Source organism: Eurosta solidaginis, chromosome 4, assembly GCF_040869045.1.
Source record: "Eurosta solidaginis isolate ZX-2024a chromosome 4, ASM4086904v1, whole genome shotgun sequence".
NCBI lineage: Eukaryota > Metazoa > Arthropoda > Insecta > Diptera > Tephritidae > Eurosta > Eurosta solidaginis.
Genome location: NC_090322.1, coordinates 162,332,454 through 162,353,706, shown reverse-complemented (window position 1 = coordinate 162,353,706; position 21,253 = coordinate 162,332,454). Strand labels below are relative to the sequence as shown.

At 38.5% G+C, this 21,253-nt stretch overlaps 1 protein-coding gene and 1 long non-coding RNA gene across 4 annotated transcripts in view; one reads left to right on the top strand and one right to left on the bottom strand.

The window, feature by feature from the left end:
- The window catches only part of LOC137250559 (uncharacterized), a 552,581-nt gene that overhangs the window by 21,827 nt on the left and 509,501 nt on the right, over positions 1-21,253 (bottom strand). The gene's annotated exons all lie outside the window — the stretch shown is intronic.
- The window catches only part of LOC137248287 (galactokinase-like), a 143,589-nt gene that overhangs the window by 32,144 nt on the left and 90,192 nt on the right, over positions 1-21,253 (top strand). The gene's annotated exons all lie outside the window — the stretch shown is intronic.

Genomic DNA, 21,253 nt, shown 5'->3' with positions numbered 1-21,253 from the left:
AGTCGTATAGGTGGTCGCCTTTTCGAGATATCGGCAGAAAGGTGCACCAGGGGTGACTCTAGAATGTGATAATGAGTATTTTAAAAGGGCGTGGGGCTTAGTTCTATAGGTGGACGCCTTTTCGAGATATCACCATAAAGGTTGACCAGGGGTGACTCTAGAATGTGTTTGTACAATATGGCTATCAAACGAAAGGTGTTAATGAGTATTTTAAAAGGGCGTGGGGCTTAGTTCTATAGGTGGACGCCTTTTCGAAATATCGCCATAAAGGTGGACAAGGGGTGATTCTAGAATGTGTTTGTACGATATGGGTATGTTCGTCCTTTCCATCCAGTCTCAAAAAGTGTTCGGTTCAATCCAGGAACGCAACATTAAAACCCAGAAAAATTTACACAAGGGGTGCCAGAGGGTGATATCCTATCCCCACTTTTGTTTAAATATAACATATCAAAGCTTTCTTTCCTACCAGAGGGAGTTACCATTGTGTCCCACGTCGATGACTGCACGATAATGGCAGCAGGTGGTGGCCTTTTCAATGATGCGATTTGCCGTAAAATCAACATCTACCTCCTTTGTCTGAATAGTTTCTTCGCCTCTCAAAATTAAGAATTGTCAGCGATCAGGCCTCGGCGTCCTTATTTAAAAGAATAGGAAAAACAAATGTCAACCATATTGGCTGGAATTTCACTACCGACTTTTCTACACCCAAAAATACTGTATTTGCCGTATGATAACGTAATTGTAACAGAAAATTCGGAGCGTAACGAAATCCTTAAGTCGCTCGCTGAAAGAACTTGAAGAGAACTCGAAGAAATTCTCATACCTAGTTATAAAGTAGTGTTCCAGCCGCTTTCATGCTACGCATCTCGGTTATGGTCGCCGAGCTTAAAAGAAACAACTTCGAGACACCTGTGAGCTCGTCAAAACACCGATGTATCTCTATACAAAAGGACAGAGAATTGATGCCTTCATAATCTAAGTACCATTTGAACATCAGACACAGCGTGGTTTTCATCTTACAGATGTTTTCCCCGGTCTTAAAAATTCCATCTGTCGAAGAATTTTTTGGTAAAATTTCCCAGCGTTATACCTGGTGGCCAGCACCTCAGGCTTTTTGCTTTCAGGTCTCTCTGCCTTTAATTTTTCTTTCTGAGAAATAGTCTTGCTTCCCGTTCAACTCGCGGCTGTTGAATTAGATCCTAACCTTGTCCTGTAGGCAGCTTTCTTTTTTAGGTTGCACTGTGGCATTCTTCTTCGTTTCAGTTGTTTTTGCATTGTTTCCGATAACCACTTTTGTTTCTTCACCGGCGATGCGAATTTCTCAAGAGATACTTTACTGTCGCTCTTGCATTCCATCGGATTGACTCTTGAATTCAGAGAGCAGGTGTGACAGTCGAGTTACGAAATCATTGGCAGTCCGTTGCAGTTGCAGGTTTTCGTCTAGCTTTCCTTGTGTTTTTCGTTTCTTGGTTTTAGCTGCGCAGAGACGGGCGCGTATTTTAGCGACTGATACAAGTCGATGTTAGATCCTCTGATCGTGCATACATTTGAAGCACACTCATCCATCTGTCACAACGAAGTCGATCTGGCCACTTTCGTTTATGCCACTTAGGATAATGTCAACTCACCGTGTAAATATAAACAAATCGAACAAATCGTAGAGTTTGACCACTTGCATCATAATTTTTAGTTCCTGCTTCTGTGAAGTTTATTTCCATAAACCAAATTTATTATCGACATTTTGGTTAATATTCCCATCATTCAGCTTCTAAAGTACCTCACGCTGAAGCTATGCGGTATTTATTTATTCTCACTTGCTTACAAAAAACAAAAAAAACTCACTAGCTGAAATTAAATTTCAAACAATGTCTATTGCCATCAAAAGTATTTAAGCCACATACCAACACTATCATTCAAATAAAAAACTACATAGTTCATACCATTATTTTAAAATATAAAGAATGTTGATGAAATTTGCCAAATATTTTTACTATTATATTGTAAAATGCCTGCATTTGGCAGCGTGCACATTTTTTATAACATTTTGTCTGCCAAGACAATGTAAATTTTTATTTTTACACCCTTCGCATATAAATTTGTTTGTATAAAAAAATGCAAATATGAAATGAACGAAAAAAGCGCACACCTAAACAATGAAACCCGACGTGCATACATACATATATTTGGCCTTTCGTACATAAATATGATACAGACTGTGGTACTGGGAATGTTACGAAATCATAGGTTAGGTTAGGTTGAGCTGGCCGGTCCATGAGTACTTCACATAGACTGAATGAATGATTCCGTAGTGCTGCCAGAAGCTTGCTTAGCGACCAAACTGAAAACTTCTTCCAAAACCAGGACCTATGTTATAAAATAACTCCGTCCACTTGACAAATACTTGAAGCTTTCTAGGACCTATGCCACTTGCTGCTTCTTGATCTGACAGCTGTATCACCCTTAATAGCTGGAGTCTTACCATGGCAAGCGCACGGTAGGAACTTAAAACGTGCTTGATCGTTTCCTCCCCCAACTCGCACTTTCTACTTCTGCAATATCTCACCAAGCCTGGTTTAAAGCCATGTGACGTCAGAAAGCAGTGTCTAGCCAGAGCACCCATCATAAGCCTTCAGTCCTCTCCTATTAATGATAGAAACAACTTTGTTTATCTAAAGTTGTAAGACCTACACATAATCTTCGACACTTTACACCCCCCGCGCTTGGACCAACTTTGGACAGCCTTTCCCCTCTTTGTCGATAATTTACACCTCCCGCCTTCTTTTTATCCCGCTCAATCTAATTGGGACGTCTACGGAGCAAGCTTAAAGGTATGGACCCTTTTAAGATAGTTCATCTGCCTTTTCGTTCCCATCTATTCCCACATACACAGGTGGTAACCTAGTAAAAAATTTCAGAGATAAATACATTGCCGCAAAAGATATCGGAACTTAGCATGTTTCTTATATACACAATTGTACCCAAATAGGTCCTCCAATAGAGTCCAAAAAAGGCACGACGCAGAAGTAACCACTACTTTAGACTCTCTGTTCATGGCCGTCTCCAAAAGCCGTGAGGTTAAGAGTAGTAAGTTAAGTAGTAATAGAACTGGCCTGAAAAGCCCCTGAGCATAACAAGTGAGAGCAGCTGAGTGAAATTGCTTAAAATCTAGATGGAAGAAACTAATGACACGTGCCGGCTTCTAACGAAAAATTTATGTCAGATTAACACTGGACACAAAATGCTGAAATTAGGTCCACAAGAGTGAGAGCCGATGTAGCTTCTTACTTAGTCTTAATCTTAAAATCAACGCATGTGTACTCCATCGAAAAGATTTTTGGTGGAGAAGTGTGGATAAAGGGGATTCTATCTCAACATCGAGCTAGGTTTAGGGAGCATGCGAGTGAGTTCGCTTACACTTCCAATAGGAGATATTTTGGCTATTGTGAATGTTTTCGCGTACGCGGTTGGTGGCACGTTTGTTCAACCAGATATTTCCTATAAAATTCTCAGCAAACTATTTGCTTTTTGTTACGAACCTAAGGTGGAGTGAAAAAACCAACTTCCATATCTCCTCCAAATAGTCGAAAACCGTATCTCCCAAAAACCTCACCTACTATTGGATGAGTTTGAGGAGAATCCTTGTTCCTTTCCTATATATAATGTCAAATTTTATGCTCTGTAGACGCCAAAAACCCCTCCGAATTATCTTTAGTTCGACGATGATGGTTTATAATGCTTTTATCGAATTCTGACTGTCAACGCAGATATTTATATTTTTCTTCTTCTTGCAGAAGTAAGGCGACTCTTCAAAGAATTTGGTTTTTGGTGATATTGATGGTATGCCAGATATTTATTTGATACGTTCCGGAAAATAGTGCCATCAAGGATATAGCTCTAACATTTGGGGATGTGATGTCACGTCATCCTATGTCATTTAACTCCCCCTTTGGGTGAGAAACTTTGACGTCGACAATTTGTTTGGAGAAGCTTTCCGGCGGCTGCGGGACACAACTCCTTTATGTCAACGATGCTCATTACACTGTTTTCTGAGACTGTATTCTCGTGAAGAAATATGGCTCATATCCCGATAACATCTAAATATGTGCTGTGAAGGTATTACAAAAGGTTTTGTAGGATTGACTCACCCACATTTGTCTGAAATGGGACCCAGCTCCAGTTGTCTTGTCTATTCTCGAGCCATCTGTATAGATTGTAATGATTTATACCATTTTTAAGGATATAAAAACCCAACGCATGGAATGTTTTTAATAGGTAGTTAATTGACTTTCTAGCGAAGCTTCGCTCTGGTAGCATGGTATACTTTATTTGATATATTGAATGAACCCATTGTTCATTTTCACACATTTTTAAAGTTGGTAGCTCTTCGTGTGGTATCATGAAAAGCCAGCCTACATAACTGTGCCCATCCGCTTGCTTTGTGGCAACTACTCCAACTCCATTGAAGCTACATCTGAACAAACTTTCATCCGAATAGAACCTTGTGTGGGCGCCCTATTTTATGAATTCCTTTCCTATTTTGCGACATCTCGTTTAATATTAAAAAAGGAAGATAGGAACTTCTAGAATAGAATAAATTTTCTATGAACTATGTTCAGTCACCGAGTCTCGAAAGAAATCAAGGCATGTGAACTAGTTAAGTTCTGTGTTCCTTCTAAAACCGACCTAAGAACCGATACGGAAAACTTCATATCTTTTCATTTACGGTGATATGAACATAAACTAAAAGCGATGTACATTTCTAAAGGTTTTAGGAATCATCAACTAAGAGATCCGCCAAAGCGTCTATTCGCTACATCCCTAGTTTGAATGTGTAAGACTGCAAATATAACCGCCATGGCGTATAGGCGATATTATTGTATTATCATTCGTACTTAATATAACAAATTCTCCATACACCAGCACATGCAGGCGGAACTTTTTCAATTTCATAGCCGCAGAGCCAGCAACAATAGCTGTTGGAATTTGTAGCATAAACATTAGAATAGACCAATGTTAGTGTGTGTATGTATGGGTGGGGATTGTGAGGCTTCACTGTGGTTGCCAAGCAGTTGATGTAAACGTCATAAATTTGTTGCTGGCTGTCGCGAAAATGTTTTGTTTTTATTTTTGATTATTTTTATTATAATATTCAGTGCTTTCCAGTCCCTTTTTTTTTTGTTTTTTTGCGCAGCATCACTCGCATTCATTGTTGATGCTTACGTTGCTAGTGTAATGCATTTTTATATTATTTTATTAGTTGATTTTGTAGACTTTTATTTTTTAAACTATATTTTTATTATATTTATATTATTTATTTTTTTCTTTGTTTCCACTACTTGGCTTTTATTGTGACTTTGTTGGCATCAAACCCCGTAAAAAAGACAACTAAGTTAACATATATGTGTGTAGGTACACATGTATGCCACAAAAAACTATTCACACATTATCAACGCTTTTTTCGCATTTTATATTTTTCACATTTAATAAAACAAATGCTACGCAATGATGCGTACTTTATGCGTGTCTATATTGTACTGCGGTTTTATAGCTGCCCTAAATTTGTGCGACTGCTCGCCTGTGCAACATTTGGGAAGTTATTAAATTACATAGTGCAGATAGTAAAAAAGTTAGATGGCCGTAAGAAGTCATGTGCGATATTTTATTAGGAAAAAAGTGAAAATATGACAAGTAAGAATGTATAAGTTCGAGCAAAACCGAACAAAATATACCCAACATGTTCTCTCAAATATATAAACATAACGCATATATTTAAGTAATAATGCCACGAAATTTTCTTTCAAAATCTCGTAAAAATTCGCTATTTATACCTATTTCCAACAAGTAAGGAAGTCTAAGTTCGGATGAAACCGAACATTACATACCCAGATGTACACTTGAAATGTTGTTATTGTTTATTTTGTGTCCTTAATAGTGTTACAGGACTGCGCAATAATACATATATATTAGACTCGCTTGGTTCCCATACAAAAAAAAAGTTGCTAATATCCGCCCCTAAATTTAGAGATTATATTGAGAGGGTTTCGGAAATTTTATTTTTCATTTTTTTGTTTTTTTTTTTTGATACTTCGAAATTCAGCCGAAAATGTTTTTCCGGTGTAACTTGGTTATTTGACGTCCGATTTTTAAAATTGATATGTCATTATTTTGGTCTTGAGAAGCTTCACATTTCCGTTTAATGTCCTTTTAAGCTATGAAGTCGTTTTCACATGATTATGTCAGCTAACAAAAATAAAATATCGAAATGTAGAATTTCGAACTTCGAAAGCCGATATCTATTTTTTGGAGGCTAACTCCGAAAAACGGAGATAGTACTTTGTTTACTTAAGGCTCAATCTCTACAAAAAAGTGGGTTTTGTCCAATACCCAGAAAAAAGTTGATGATTATAAATACGAAGCAACAGGTTTGACTCACTTATTTACTTTGACTTCCCCCATTCATGATATTTGGCATATCTTTATTAACTTTTCAATGCAAACCCTAATAATAATTTTCCAAAAACATCATGAGTTTCAGGTCTAAGTATAATAAGAATCAGGTAAAATAACAGTTGCAATAACTATTGAAAGTGCTATAACTTCTTCGTTTATTATTTTAGTAATATGGTTTAAAAGCAACATTTCTTGAATTTTTAAGTACTTTCGTTTGACAAGGAAAAAAGGATACTTTAGCGGGGGTACAACTTTGTTAGCTGACCAAATCATGTGAAAATGACTTCATAGCTTAAAAGGACATTAAACGGAAATGTGAAGCTCTTCAAGGCCAAAATAATGGCATATCAATTTTAAAATTCGGAAATCAAATAACCAAGTTACAACGAAAAAACCTCTCAACATAATCTTTAAATTTAGGGACGGATATTAGCAACCTTTTTTCAGGGCAGGGTTATTAACGAAATTTTCAAACTTTTACTAGAAATAGCTTATTGCCTGCATCTACGCATTTTTACAAAATCTTTTATATAAAAGAAAGCGTTTAACTGAGTCCATTTTACTGAAAATATTTCCTGTTAAAAGGTGTACATGTGCACCAAATTTTTCGCCGAGTTATGGCTCCAGAAACGTTGGGAAATGCATTGTAAGAAATTTAGAATTTTTTACCATTTCTTGTTATAATGCCACAAAATACGATTGGTATAAAACTACTTTTCGTTAAGGTTTAACTTATTATTTTTGCCAAGGAACCTTTTTAAGGTAATTTCTATAAAAGTGGGCGTGGCCCTCAACCAAACATATCCATTTTTACTAGAAATATTTCCTGCTATAAGGAAAATATATTGTAACGAATTTACTGCAATTCCTCTTATTGGAAATCTTCTTCTAACGTTCGTATCGCTAAACTGTTGAATAAATAATTCCAATATTCAATAATGCAAAATGGCCTTTATTAAGGTACTTCACAATACACTGATACTTCACAACCAATAGCTTGCTTATATCAAACTGATTGTCGTGCCTCTACTGTTGCTGCATTTTATACTCTGTGATTTCTCGTTCGCAAACTTCTTGGCGCTTCCATTTCTAGAATTTACTAGTTAGTTATCTGCTATAAAATTACTACGTTGATAGCTTCTCATATGCACGCGTATATGTGAGCGATGCTTGGACAAACCATTGCCTACTTTTGGGAGCATCTCAGATATATGCATGTGTTTGTACGTTTTCTCTCCGCTGCTTGTATGTACATGTGGTTAGACATAGCGATTCATTTGTTGATGTGCATACAAGTCACTGCTTAGTATCGGCTTAGAGATGACAGTACCTAATATTCGCCACATTGCCCTCCACCTAAGTCTGATCGTCCCAATCAGACGAATTTCCTGATCTAAATGCTGCTAGCATCTCCAAATGTACCACTCTTTTATTTCGTGGTTTCAAAATCGTTTGTATGCGGTATATGGTATCACTGATCTTCTTCACAACTTTGTACGGACCTTCCCAACTTCATAGAAATTTGACTAGATCACCTTTCCGCTGTTGAGGGTTGTATAACAGTACCAAATCTCCCTCCAAGAAACCTTCTGAATTATTGTCCTCATCGTACCTGCGTTTCATCTTACTACTCATTATCTTTGATCGTTCTCTCACACTCTGTTGTTTGGCCAATGAACTACTTCGCAGAGTTTGCGCTTGACGGATTGGCTTCGCATAATCAGTATCGTTCCGACGTTTCCCAAGAGTAGTGCGCCCTGGCTTGAAATTCCCTTGCATTTTTTTTGGGAAATTCTTTCGTTCATTTTAGTGCGTCCATTAGGATTTTTCAATGCCAGTGTTCCTCTCGCAGGTACCTTCCGTTTTGATTTGTTTGGCCCATTCGTTCCATCAACTTTTGCCCGATCTACGTTCCTTGACTTATGTGGTCTCTGTCGAATCTCCTCCACCAGCACTCGCTTACTGCTGAACCCTTTCTCCAAACTGAAGTTAAGTGGCACATCCTTGTTTTTATAGCGCATAATCTTTCTCCGCATATCGATCCTGATATCATGGTCAACTAAGAAGTCCACTCCCAATATGACTTCATCAACGATCTCCGCCACACCAAATTTCTGTAAAACCATGACCTTCCCAATTAAGACTTCACAGATCACTTCTCCCAGGACTTGGTTATACTCACCAGTGACCGTACGCAACCTTTCTGCAGGTAACGGCTTTACTCTCCTGTTGACCAAATCAGATCGAATGAAGGAATGAGGTGCTCCCGTATCTAAAGTCAGTACACGTTCTTTGCCATCCACATTCCCTCTGACGGTAAGACTGCTTGATTTCCTTCCAATTTGCGACACAGATATCACAGGACCTTCAATAGCTGGAGCTAGCTCTCGATCTTTACATCTGGCACGCTCTTGCTCATCTCCTCCAGCTTTGCGTTTACGGCTACCCAAGTTGGAACTACCAGGACCAAGATCGCAATGACGTGCAATGTGACCGGGCTTCCCGCATTTGAAGCACTTTATAACTATTTCACTCCGCTTTTGCGATCCTTTCAGCGCCTCCAATATTGTGTTCACCCAGTCTGGCTTTTCCACCTCCACACGGCGTGCTTTGAACGCTGGCTTACACAGAAGCGATGCTGTTTCCTGAATCAGAGCATGTGATACCGTTTCTGTGAATGTAGGTTTTCGGTTTGCGTATGTTGCTCGCTTCGTTTCCGTATCCCGTATTCCATTAATAAAGTTCTGGATTTTTACCCTTTCGGTATATTCCGCGTCAGCATTCTCTAAATGTGCCAGCCTTTCAATATCCGACGCAAACTCGTGCAATGTTTCACCAGGCCTCTGGAAGAGGTTCAGTAACTCCAGTTGGTATATCTGTCTCCTGTGCTCGGTTCCGTATCGTCTCTCTAGAGCACCCATCAATGCTTCATAATTATTCGGGAATCGTCTGTAGGATTTCGGCTGCACGCCCTTCAATGCTGAGAATAGAGCTGCAACTTTATCTTCAGCATTCCAGTTGTTCACTGCTGCAGTATTCTCAAACTGCAGCTTAAAAACCTGGAAAGAAACAGAACCGTCAAAGGATGGTGTTTTTAACCCTTGGATTACTCGTTGAAACTGCTGGGCGATTTTGTTGTAACTTCTCTATAAGACCTTTTAAATCATGTACTTCTGCCTGAAATTGATCCATTTTTTTATGCTGCGCTTCCAGTTTTGATGATACCTGTTCCAAAATTTCTGCCGACATTTCAGATATACGTGCCTCTTGCGCTTCCCATTGAGATACCATATATGTCTTTTGGTCTTCCAGTTGAGATGACACTTGCGAAGTCATTTCTGAAATACGTGCCTCCTATGATTCCAGTTGGGAGGCTATACATGTCTTCTGTTCTTCCAGTTGAGTTTCCATATTGGATGCCATATATGACTTCTGTTCTTCTATCTTGGATGTTAAATGTGTCTCCAGCCGAGATGCCACTGTCGATGTTTGAGCAGTTATTGCAGCCAATATCATGTTCAAGTCTGTGCTGGTAACTGTCTGCTATGTTTCGTTTTTCTCTTCAATTTTTGTTGTTGTCTCGTCGACATCAAGATGAAAGACATACTCTTCCACGTCATCTGCCTTTCAGATACCATTTGGAATCGGTATAAAATATGTAAAGTCCCGTCCGGCCAGTTTGTAGGAAAAAATAAAAGGAGCATGACGCAAATTGGAAGAGAAGCCCGGCCTAAAATCTCCTCGGTGATTATTGACATTTGTTATTTAGTTCTGTTATAATAATAGCAACGGCAACCACTATGTCAGTAGCTGTTGATTAACGGCTTGCAACATTTTAAATTTTCTTTGCCTGATTTTTGAGTATGAGCATTTTTTCCATTTTTCGAAATTCCAATAGAGATTTCTTTATAGTGGGCATTATTTTCACAAAGTTTAAAGATTTTTATATATAAACAGTTACTATAGTATTAACGGACGAACGGGCATGACTACATACAATTTATTTACGTTTATGTTGTCTTTATAGTAGCGAAAAAGACGCTCCACGAAGGTTTTGGGGAGTGTTATCGATGTAGATGGTCCTTTGCCGGATAAAGATCCGGTATATTACGGCAACAAGCACCAATAAGGTACAAGGTCACAACTCCCACCCACCCTTAAATAACATGAGGAGATTGGGATAGCCAGAGCCACGGAAGCAAAAAAACAGGGTTCGCCACTGGTAGGTGAGGTTGACAATTGGGTTGGAGAAGCTAAATGTTGCGCTGGCAACCCCTTGAAAAAGCTGCGCTATACAACTCCTTCAATCACGGGTACATCTTATTCAACTCTTACGACATGCATACCTGCGGTTGTGTTCTATGTCCCCTAATCAGCTGCTGATAAGTTGATATTCGTAAGTCTATATCTATCTATCTATCTCGATTCCCATATGCCATTATAAATAACAAACAAAGTTGATTGCCTACGAAAGCGCTATTTGTGTGACTATGCAGGGAGGTTCAACATAAGCTTTCAATATGTTAATGGGCATGAAATTCAGTACTCGGGGCAAATCCAGAAAAATTGAAAGGTTTCTCTTCACGGGAAGGTAGGAAACGTAAAATCTTCAATCAGCCAAGGTTGGTGGCGAAACTCTAGATTTCTGCGATAAATTGAGATATGTGGGATCATTCTTAATAAAAAAAAAAACTCCGAAATGACAGCATAGTGTATCAGATAAAGGAAGAAACCACTGCATTCTTTTTCTGTAAAGTAGCAATTTTTGTCCATTGATATGTTTCTTCGAGAGTAGTACACTTGATATATTCAGCCATTGTATGCCTACTTCTAGCGTACGATGTTCTAGTTTGGTGGTAAATACTTACAAAGTCACGCACCTTTGGTTTGGTTAGTTAAGAGTGGCCACCGTTGCAAGCACTAGTGCTTTTAGTCCTATAAAGGTCCCCTTGTAATAACACGTGGGTCTTCCAAAATATCCATATCACAAAGATCACCAAAGAAGGGAGATCCCAGAAATATCTTCCTCTTGTGAAAAAGTGAAAAACAATTGGAGAGGAAGGGCTTAACTGATTTTAAATCCTCTTAGTATCTACAGCTCCTATAGTCATGATTATATGAAGCACCATGCTGTTAAGCATGCCTACCGATTGCTTTGTGGTCGGCTATAAATATGACACCCTTCCTCCAAGAAGAATCAGAATTCTCGCACGATTAGCATCACATTGAGGATACCCGAGCTTAGAGTGATAGCAGTATTTAATATTCTTCCATTTTATACCCGCCTCCCTTATTAAAATGCGTTTAATAATGGGCTTACAGGTTGCTAGAGGCTTGCTAAACCCAGGATGACAAAAGCGAATCGAATGTGGCTCCTTTTGAAAGTTCGTCAGCCATCTCACTATATATCCGAGTGTCCAGGCACCCATACCAGACTAGGGAAAATTGGCTCAGAAATCCCGTTAAGAGATTTGAGGTATTTCTCTACTGTCCTAGACCTACATGTGACCGATCCAAGTGCCGTTAGTGCAGCCTGGCTTTCATAATAAATACTAATTTCCGCATCGCGATTCCGCCTAAAAAATGCTGCAATAATCGGATAGGCTGAAGGATAGATTGGGAAGTAAAACTACGGCTTCGCACTCTGTTGGCCCTTATTAATTCAGGGCTATCATTCCTGGTAATGATTCTCACAAGCCACTGACTGATAGGACTCCCCCCGCTAGGTTCGGCGTCGCATCTTACGATTACTGCCGAAGTTGCAGATATATTGAGGAATAGAAAAGCGCTACGTAAAACTAGTTTAGTTACTACTGATAAGCGGTTTTGAAATGACCTTGTCAAGGTATCCGTCCTCGAAATAAGGGCAATATTTGAAGTTATTGACTCCACGCAGTGATTTGATCGTCTCGAACTAGGGCAATAATAGTTATTTCCCGTTCAGAGCATCACCATGGGGCTATTGGTGGCCTTATTGTCGGGCTGTAATGTAGCCTATTTGTGTTTCTTTTATTATAATGATGTTATCATCCTTCTTTGCCCCACCCCAGTGGTGTAAGATGTATTCTGTGATACTCAATGGGGCTGCCAGATCTATAACTTTTCGGCTGTTATGTTGTGATTACAATTGCTATCTACTTAGCTTTAGTACGCTCTGCACGTCTGTCAAAAAGTCTTACGCCAACTTTTCTCGTTGAAAAAAATCAGTCACCCTGTATAAATATATTCATATGCTTTTAAGCTAAGTGAAACTTGCAATATATCTTTACATCATTCAAATTCCTTGCATTTTCAATAAAATATTCCCAGCTCGTTATTTTGTAAGGTAATTTTGTAATCACTCTTCATTCTTGTGTTTTGCTCAATGATCTCCTTGCTTTTCCATACAAATTCCTCTCCTTGTTTATTTTCCTTGTTTTTCTATACTGACAATCTACATACGTATATGCCCTTACCTAACTTCATTTACAGCGTTTTGATTGTTTTTTACCCCTTGGCACTCCTGTCTCGTTCTGCATAACTATATACATAGTACATATTCTAAAGCTTTGTTTCCACTCTCTAATTTTTGTCACCTATTTATTTCACATATGCAAGTAAATTCTTTTGTTTTTATACTCAGCGTGCTTTGCACACAGAGTATATTAACTTTGATTGGATAACAATTGGTTGTACATATATAAAGAAATCGAGATAGGTATGGACTTCCATATATCAAAATCATCAGTATCGAAAAAAAAATTTGATTGAGCCATGTCCGTCCGTCTGTCCGTTAACACGATAAATTGAGTAAATTTTGAGCTACCTTGATGAAATTTGCTGCGTAAGTTTCTGGGCACACATCTCAGATAGCTATTTAAAATGAACGAAATAGGACTACAACCACGCCCACTTTTTCGATATCGAAAATTTCGGAAAACCGAAAGAGTGCGATAATTCATTACCATAGACGGATAAAGCGATGCAACTTGGTAAGCGGGTTCACCTTATGACGCAAAATAGAAAATTAGTAAAATCTTGGACAATGGGCGTGACACCGCCCACTTTTAAAAGTTTTGCAAGCTGTAATTTGGCAGCCGTTGAAGATATCATGATGAAATTTGGCAGGAACGTTACTCCTGTTACTATATGTGTGCTAAATAAAAATTAGCAAAATCGGGTGACGAACACGTCCACTTTTTAAAAACAAAATTTTAAAAGTCAAAATTTAACAAAAAAATGAATATCTTCACAGTATATAAGTAAATTATGTCAACACTCAACTCCAGTAATGAAATGGTAAAACAAAATACAAAAATAGAAGAAAATTTCAAAATGGGCTTGGCTCCGTCCTTTTTACTTAATTTGTCTAGAATACTTTTAATGCCATAAGTCGAACAAAAATTTACCAATCCTTGTGAAATTTGGTAGGGCTTAGATTTTATGACGTTAACTCTTTTCTGTGAAAATGGGCGAAATCGGTTGAAGCCACGGCCAGTTTTTATACACAGTCGACCGTCTGGCCTTCCTTTCGGCAGATAACAAGATAACTTGAGTAAAAATCGACATATCTTTACTAAACGTACTATCTGAACTCACTTTGTCTTGGTAAAAAAAATGGCCGAAATCCAACTATGACCATGCCCACTTTTTCGATATCGAAAATTACGAAAAATGAAAAAAAATTCCTTAATTCTACATCAAATATGAAAAAAGGGATGAAACATGGTAATTCGATTGGTTTACTGACGCAAAATATAACTTAAAAAAAAAACTTTGTAAAATAGGTGTGACACCTACCATATTAAGTAGAAGAAAATGAAAAAGTTCTGCAGGGCGAAATCAAAAGCCGTTGGAATCTTGGCAGGAATACTCTTCGTTGTATTACATATATAAATAAATTAGCGGTACCCAACGGATTATGTTCTGGGTCACCCTGGTCCACATTTTGGTCGATATCTCGAAAACGCCTTCACATATACAACTAAGGGCCACTCCCTTTTAAAACCCTCATTAATACCTTTAATTTGATACCCACATCGTACAAACGCATTTTAGAGTCACCGCTGGTCCACCCTTAAGGCGATATCCCGAAATGGCTTCCACATATAGAACTATGGCCCGGTTACCCTAGATTAATTTTCCTACATGGTGATTTTCCCTTATTTTGTCTCCGAAGCTCTCAGCTGAGTATGTAATGTTCGGTTACACCCGAACTTAGCTTTCCTTACTTGTTTATTCTTGTTTTGCTACCTGCAACTGACAATGGCTTTTAGTGATTTTTAGGTGGTCGCTTGTGTGCTTTAATGCTTCAAATTCCGGCAGACGGAAGCCACATTTCATGGACAATGGCCTAGTATGGCTGGTATATTCATTGTAAGGCTACATACATACATACCCACATAGTTTATGACTACATGTAGATAGAAAAAGAGATTTTATTTTCGTAATTGAAATGCATAAATATATTTCACGTATGTAGTATTTATGTATATATGAATGTGATTTATGTATGTATGTAAACTATGTAAGCTTGAGTGCGTAGATTAACAACAAAGAACGCCATTGGGAAGGAAAATGTTGTAAACTATGTCGTATAAGCATTTCACTTTCCTCCAATTAGCTTCAGGCATAAGCTTATTTGATAGAGTGTACATTCATTTGTATGTATGTGTGATGTATTTAGATTTGCGTTAAGTGGACAAATATATCATGCCTTATATGAAGTAAATCGCACTAGTTCAAAACTAGCGCAAGACTCTCTCATTGCGAAAGAGATCCGATCTTGAATCGATATCAGCACAATATCTCAGCTCTTATATAGCGAAATGAAAATTTAAGAAATTTTTCAGGTTTAACCAACGAATTAGCTCGAAATAGATATGTATTTGCTAACATATGTAGACTCACTCGAGATATACTGAAGCTTCGCACGCCTGCCACTAGACATGGTCTATCTTATACACGCTGTTGCAGGGGCAAGCTACGCCTAAACACTTTCTATGCTCTTTGAACTTTGACATATCATTAGAGGTGGTGGCGTGCCACAAGTAGCAAACGATAGACCTTTACGGCGAAAGCATCCTGCCACACACTGCACTAAATTCTGTACACATTTTCTCAACACACCAAAGAGACTTGATAATGAGCACGGTAATATGGCCACGAGAATAATTATGATTGAATTCATATGAAAGCCATTTCGGAATCTTTTTTGAACTATTTCAGCATGGTTTCCAAGTTAAATTCTGCCCCATTTTGGACAGATCGGGCTGTGTTTGGAACAATTTCGAGGCTATTATTAGATTTCTTCGTCTCGGTGTTGGTTTTGAAACCTTTTTGGGGATGTTTTAAGTTATTTTGAAATTATTTAGGGACCTTTTAAATATTGTGACTGATTTCTCCCCGGCACTTTCCATCCATTAGATTCTTCCTTCTAGCGTACATTGTGCGGTTGTCTCCAGATTGTTTCGCCGTGGTATGCTTCCTAAGTTTAGGATATTTTTGTTACTGTTTCAATTTTATTTTCTGAATTGTCTCGGGAAAGTCTTCGGGATCATATTGGGGTTATATGGCAATAAGGTTATGCTATATTTTCTTCGTGTGGACTAGGCCGCGGGTGAAGGATAATAATATATGTGACCCGGCCTATGAAACGGTGGCTTAGGACTCAAAAAAAAAAAAAAGAAAACTACTAAGAAACTGAACTGAACTGAAACAGCTGTTTCTCGCAATTTCTTTTTTGAGGCATAAGCCAACTTTTCATAGGCCGGGTCACATATATGTCCCACATAACCGTTTGTTCAGACAAGTTGGTTTCAGTAATATATTTCACAGCCACAATAACGGGACACTGGCCGCATGGCCTGCATGCTGAAAGATGGTGATCCCTTTAACAGCATTTGCAGCAGCTGCGGCGAAGAAGGCAGCAAAGAAGCAATTGTACACTACTTTTGTGACTGCCCAGCTCTAGCACATACTAAGTTTCTAGCTATGGGCAGTTACATACAGGAACTTAAAGATGCAGCTAAATGTTCTGTTGAAGATATCGGCCGGTCCATCGTAAGCTACAAATTGTTCGAGCGGTGTAATGACTAGCAATGCGAAATCAGCAGCAGTTGGTTCGAGAATAAATGTTCAACAAAATGGCGCCCCATGCGCGACTTGGTCTCGAATCTTTGGAATCCGCGGGCACAGCAACCAACCAACCAATATATTCAAAATATGACTCAAACATCTATCTCTATATATAACATATATTCTAAAATTTATTGTTCAGATAATACGAATTTTCTAAATATTATCCAATAATTGTACAGCTTTATTAGTTAAAGCTGTAGTGCCTTCAGTACAGCTTTTTACCTATTTTTTTAAATTTCATGTTTACTTGTACGTTACTTCTATAAGTCAGGAAAAGTTCCATCGAAAATTCTAAATTATTATTTTTTTTCATTACTTCCAATGCTTTTGAAAACCTGAAAGAGCATTAGTTGTTGTGCGTATGTATTTCCCCTTTTTATACCAAATTATAAAAAAATAATGTTACGTTTACGCGCAGGTGCCCGGCCTGACAAGTGATATAGTATCATTATTATCATCATTTATTGGCGCTTAACCGCCTAAGCGGTTTTGGCCGTTTAGTAACAAATCACGCAAGCTATCCCAGTTTCGCTATAACTGACGCCAATTAGGAGCACCAAAGGAGATCAAGTCTTCCACCTCCTGCCTCTCCCAACTCAATGGAAGGCTCCCCTTTTGTCTGATTCCAGACTGCAGTGTTGCCTGAAATACTTTCTTGGCCGGAGTGCCTGCGTCCATTCGCATAACATTACCTAGCCAGTGAAGCCGTTGGGTTTTTATTCGCTGCACTATCGTGATATCTGCGTAAAGCCCACACTATCCATATCACTATACCCCCTCGATATGCGCCGTCGGTATTACGTTCGGTCGTACGGTTATTCTTGCGTGTAATTGGTTAGTTTTTAATAAAACGGCGTTAAATTTTACCAAAAAAAATCACTGGTCTATTTCTATACCACAAATAAACAATAATGTTACTTATATGCACCGGTACTTGTTGTTGTTGTTGTAATAGTGCTTCACCCCATCCAATAGGTGCGACCGATCACAAATTTTTATCAATATCCTCTAACGGGAGCTCAAGGAAACTTGCAGTTTAAACAGGGGTGGACCCTAATGAGAGGGGTGTTAAAAGCGTTAGTTCTACACTGCAATTGATGAGACGATTGGTGTCATGTGGGGACACATTGCCAGCTGGACATACATTTTGTATATCGGGGTTCATTCTGGATAGGTAAGAGTGTAACCTGTTACAGTACCCAGATCGAGTTTCCCTATGGAGAATGCTTGCCTCTTCTGCGAGTTCAGGGTATTATTTTTCTTTAAGAACTGGATTCGCTGGGAAATCCATGGCATATATGTCCGACGCCTGTTTGTGAATATCACTGAGCACCTGCTTGTGCTTTTTTGCTTCATACGGCTGTGTTCCTAGGTGCCGCATTTTCTTATAGTGCTTACGGAGATGATCTCTTAAGCCCTGGGAGGGGTGGCCTCATCAATCAGATGTCTGTTGGGATGCCCAGGTTTGTGGGTATTCAACAGAAACTGTTTGTTCGGAATTTCATTTCTCTCCCTAGGTGGTGTTCTGGGGATATAAGAAGACAGCCCGTAGCTTCTGTTCTGAGGGTAGCGTTACGGTAGACCTTTGTTTTCTTCTAGTGCGTAACCTTTAGGCTTGGCGACCATATCGGCGACGCATAGCATGCAATCGGCCGGTCAATTGCTTTATAAGTGGTAGTGAGCGTTTCTTTGTCTTTACCCCAAGTGCTGCCGGTTAAGGATTTGAGGATTTTAATACGGCTCTGGATTTAAGGTACAATCGCGGCTGCATGCACTCCAAAATGTAGATCCTGATCGATCGTTACACACAAAATGTTTGCGTGGTGCCATCGACGTGGATGGCCAATATGGTCGACATTTGCCGTGTTCATGTTGTAAATGAGGTCACCGATGATTTGGTCTGCGACAATGTCAGGTTTCGCGAGGTCAAAAAGCTGGAGAGATCAGGGAGAAAGCTGTTTATTTTATTACAAAGGTCATTGATGTGTGGGCCTGGTCCTGTGGCCATTTTAGTGTACTCATCGACGTGGGCTACAATATTGACTACATCTGATGGTGAAGGTATTTTGGATATGTAGAAGTTAAACAAAAGCAGGGTATAGCAGGGACCCCTGTTGTACCCCTTGTTTAATTCTTCTGGATTTAGATGTTATGTTCGTGAATTGCACCGATGCTTGCCGTCCAGACAGATGATATGCGGTCCACCTTTTGACACTTTGAGAAATCTTGCAGTAACGTGCCGTGGTTGATTGTACCAAAAGCTTTTGACACCCGTACCCGTATTTTCAAGTGGTGCTGATATTTTTCTTGATTCTTAATAAATTTGACACAAAAAGAAGTCAATCATGATAATTTTTTCTATTAAAAAAAAGTTATGAAAAAAACTTTCTGACAAAATGATGGAATTCTGTTGCGATAAAATAGATTCAGTCAATAGGCCCCAGTTTAGTGGTAGTAACTTTTCATCTAGCATAATCTTCTTCGAAAAGTTCATATAATAATCGAAGTAAATGCTCATCAAAATAGTTAATTATTATTTTAGGTTAAGCTAAGTAAGTTCGCAGCTTCCAAGAAAATATTTCTCTATTTGATGCATGACTTCTCGTCTGTGGTTTTAACCATGAACTAAGAACTCAAGAAATATAGGGCCTAATGCATGAAAGATGGTTAATTTGTTTTTGTAGCAAAAACAAACAAGCCATCTTCTACTTTTATGTTAATTGCAATACGTCCGGCTGATACTTAAACGCTGTTGGTACAGCTTTATCTATCACCTACGTCGTTGTTCATCTCATAAGCACCACTAAGGAAGTAGTCACACATCTCAAGATCCGAACTCTTCGCACTGACTAGCTGTGTTACATTTGACTGCGGGGTTTTGTCTTAAGTTTTATGTTTAATCGAATATAAAAAGAGTTGATGACGGATGTGTACGTTTTTAATGCTATGTACGTGGAACCAAATTGTTTTTGTTATTTTCTGCCGTTTTGAGACAACGCGTTCCAGTCTAGTTTTTGTTTTTGTCCGAATCAAAATAACCATAGAAGTTAGCTAATTTATAAAACAAGAATAATTAAAAATACGCACGTATATGCAAAAATTTGTGTAACTGTGTAACACACACTTACGGTAAAAAAAAAAGTCGGTGAATATTATTTCTTTGGTACAATATTTCTACGTCACTTCAGCTACGAAACGAAACTTTTTAGTCCTTTTGCTGGAAACTTATGATATCTAAGCTGATTTGGTGATATTTTAAATTGAGAAAATAAGTAAGTCCCTAACAGTTTCAGTAAAAGCAACGATATTATATAATATATAAAATTCTTCTGTCACGGTTTTAGAGGCTTAACTCCTCCGAAACGGCTGAACCGATTCTCATGAAATTTTGTGAGCATATGGGGTTGGTCTGAGAATCGGCCAGCGTCTACCTATTTTTCGCTACGTGCCTAGTGTCTTGAGATCAAAACGTGGACCCAGGTACCCCTAGGATGTGTTTGTACACTATGGACATGAAATGAAAGCTGTTGATGAGTGCTATAGTACAGGATAATTTTCATACAACTGGGAGGCTAGGGTCTCGAGATATAGGCCAAAACATGGATCTGGATACCCCTAGAATGTGTGTGTATTATGGATATCAAATGAAAGATGTTGCTGAGAGCTTCAAAGTTCATTATGATATTCGATTTAGTCGCATCAACCTAGCAAAACTGATAAATATGCATGCGAAGCCGAAACAAAGACAAGAATTAATAACACCCACATACCTATTTACATACGTCCTATTCGATTTGCCTGAAATTTCGTATATAAATTTGCCTATATTAGTATTTACGATGCTTTCTTCCAGGAAGTATACCAGAGACGAACTGGGACTGGGATTAGGACTAGGACTGGGTCTGAGACTGAGACTCGGAGTGGGACTGGGACTGAGACTCGGAATGGGACTGGAGCAAAATACATACCACCCTCTGGGACTGGCCATAAGAGATGACGAAGAAGGAGAAAAACTTGAGAGAAGAGAGAAGGAGACTGAGAAAGTTATAGAATGAGACGAAGATGGAGATGAAGCGAAAAAGACGGAGGGGGGAGTGAATAAAAATATTAGGAAAAAGTGTAGAGGGGTAGGGCAGAGTTAGACGGAAAAAGGTTATTAAAATGTATGCAGATAGGCCAAATTTAGTACAGAACAACGTCTGTCGGGTCTTCTAGTATAAATATAATTATGTTGACCTTAATGAAAAAATTTACATAACAACCGAATATTGATAGCCTAGGCAATTAAAATTGCGATAAATCATCTTTAATGAGATTTTGGATGAAATATATTGAATCGGTGATTTAGTATTTAATTCTGGAACTGACGGCACTAATATTCACTGAATGCAGCAGACCTATTTGCTTGAAATCTTTTCTGCTCAAAACTCTAGAGAGATTAATAGATGTGTATATGAAATTAAATATGAACTAGGAATATTTCGATTTAGCAAAACATGATTACACCAAAGGCAAATTAGTCGAAACTGCATTGCATAGGGCGGTCGTGAACGTAAAGGAATCCTTGGAACACAAGGAATATGCCCTAGGTGTTTTCTGGACATTTCCGAAGCTATCCGCAAAGTCACAAAGCTATTCGCAAAGGAGCAATCATAAATAAAGTAGATCGGCACTATGATAAGCT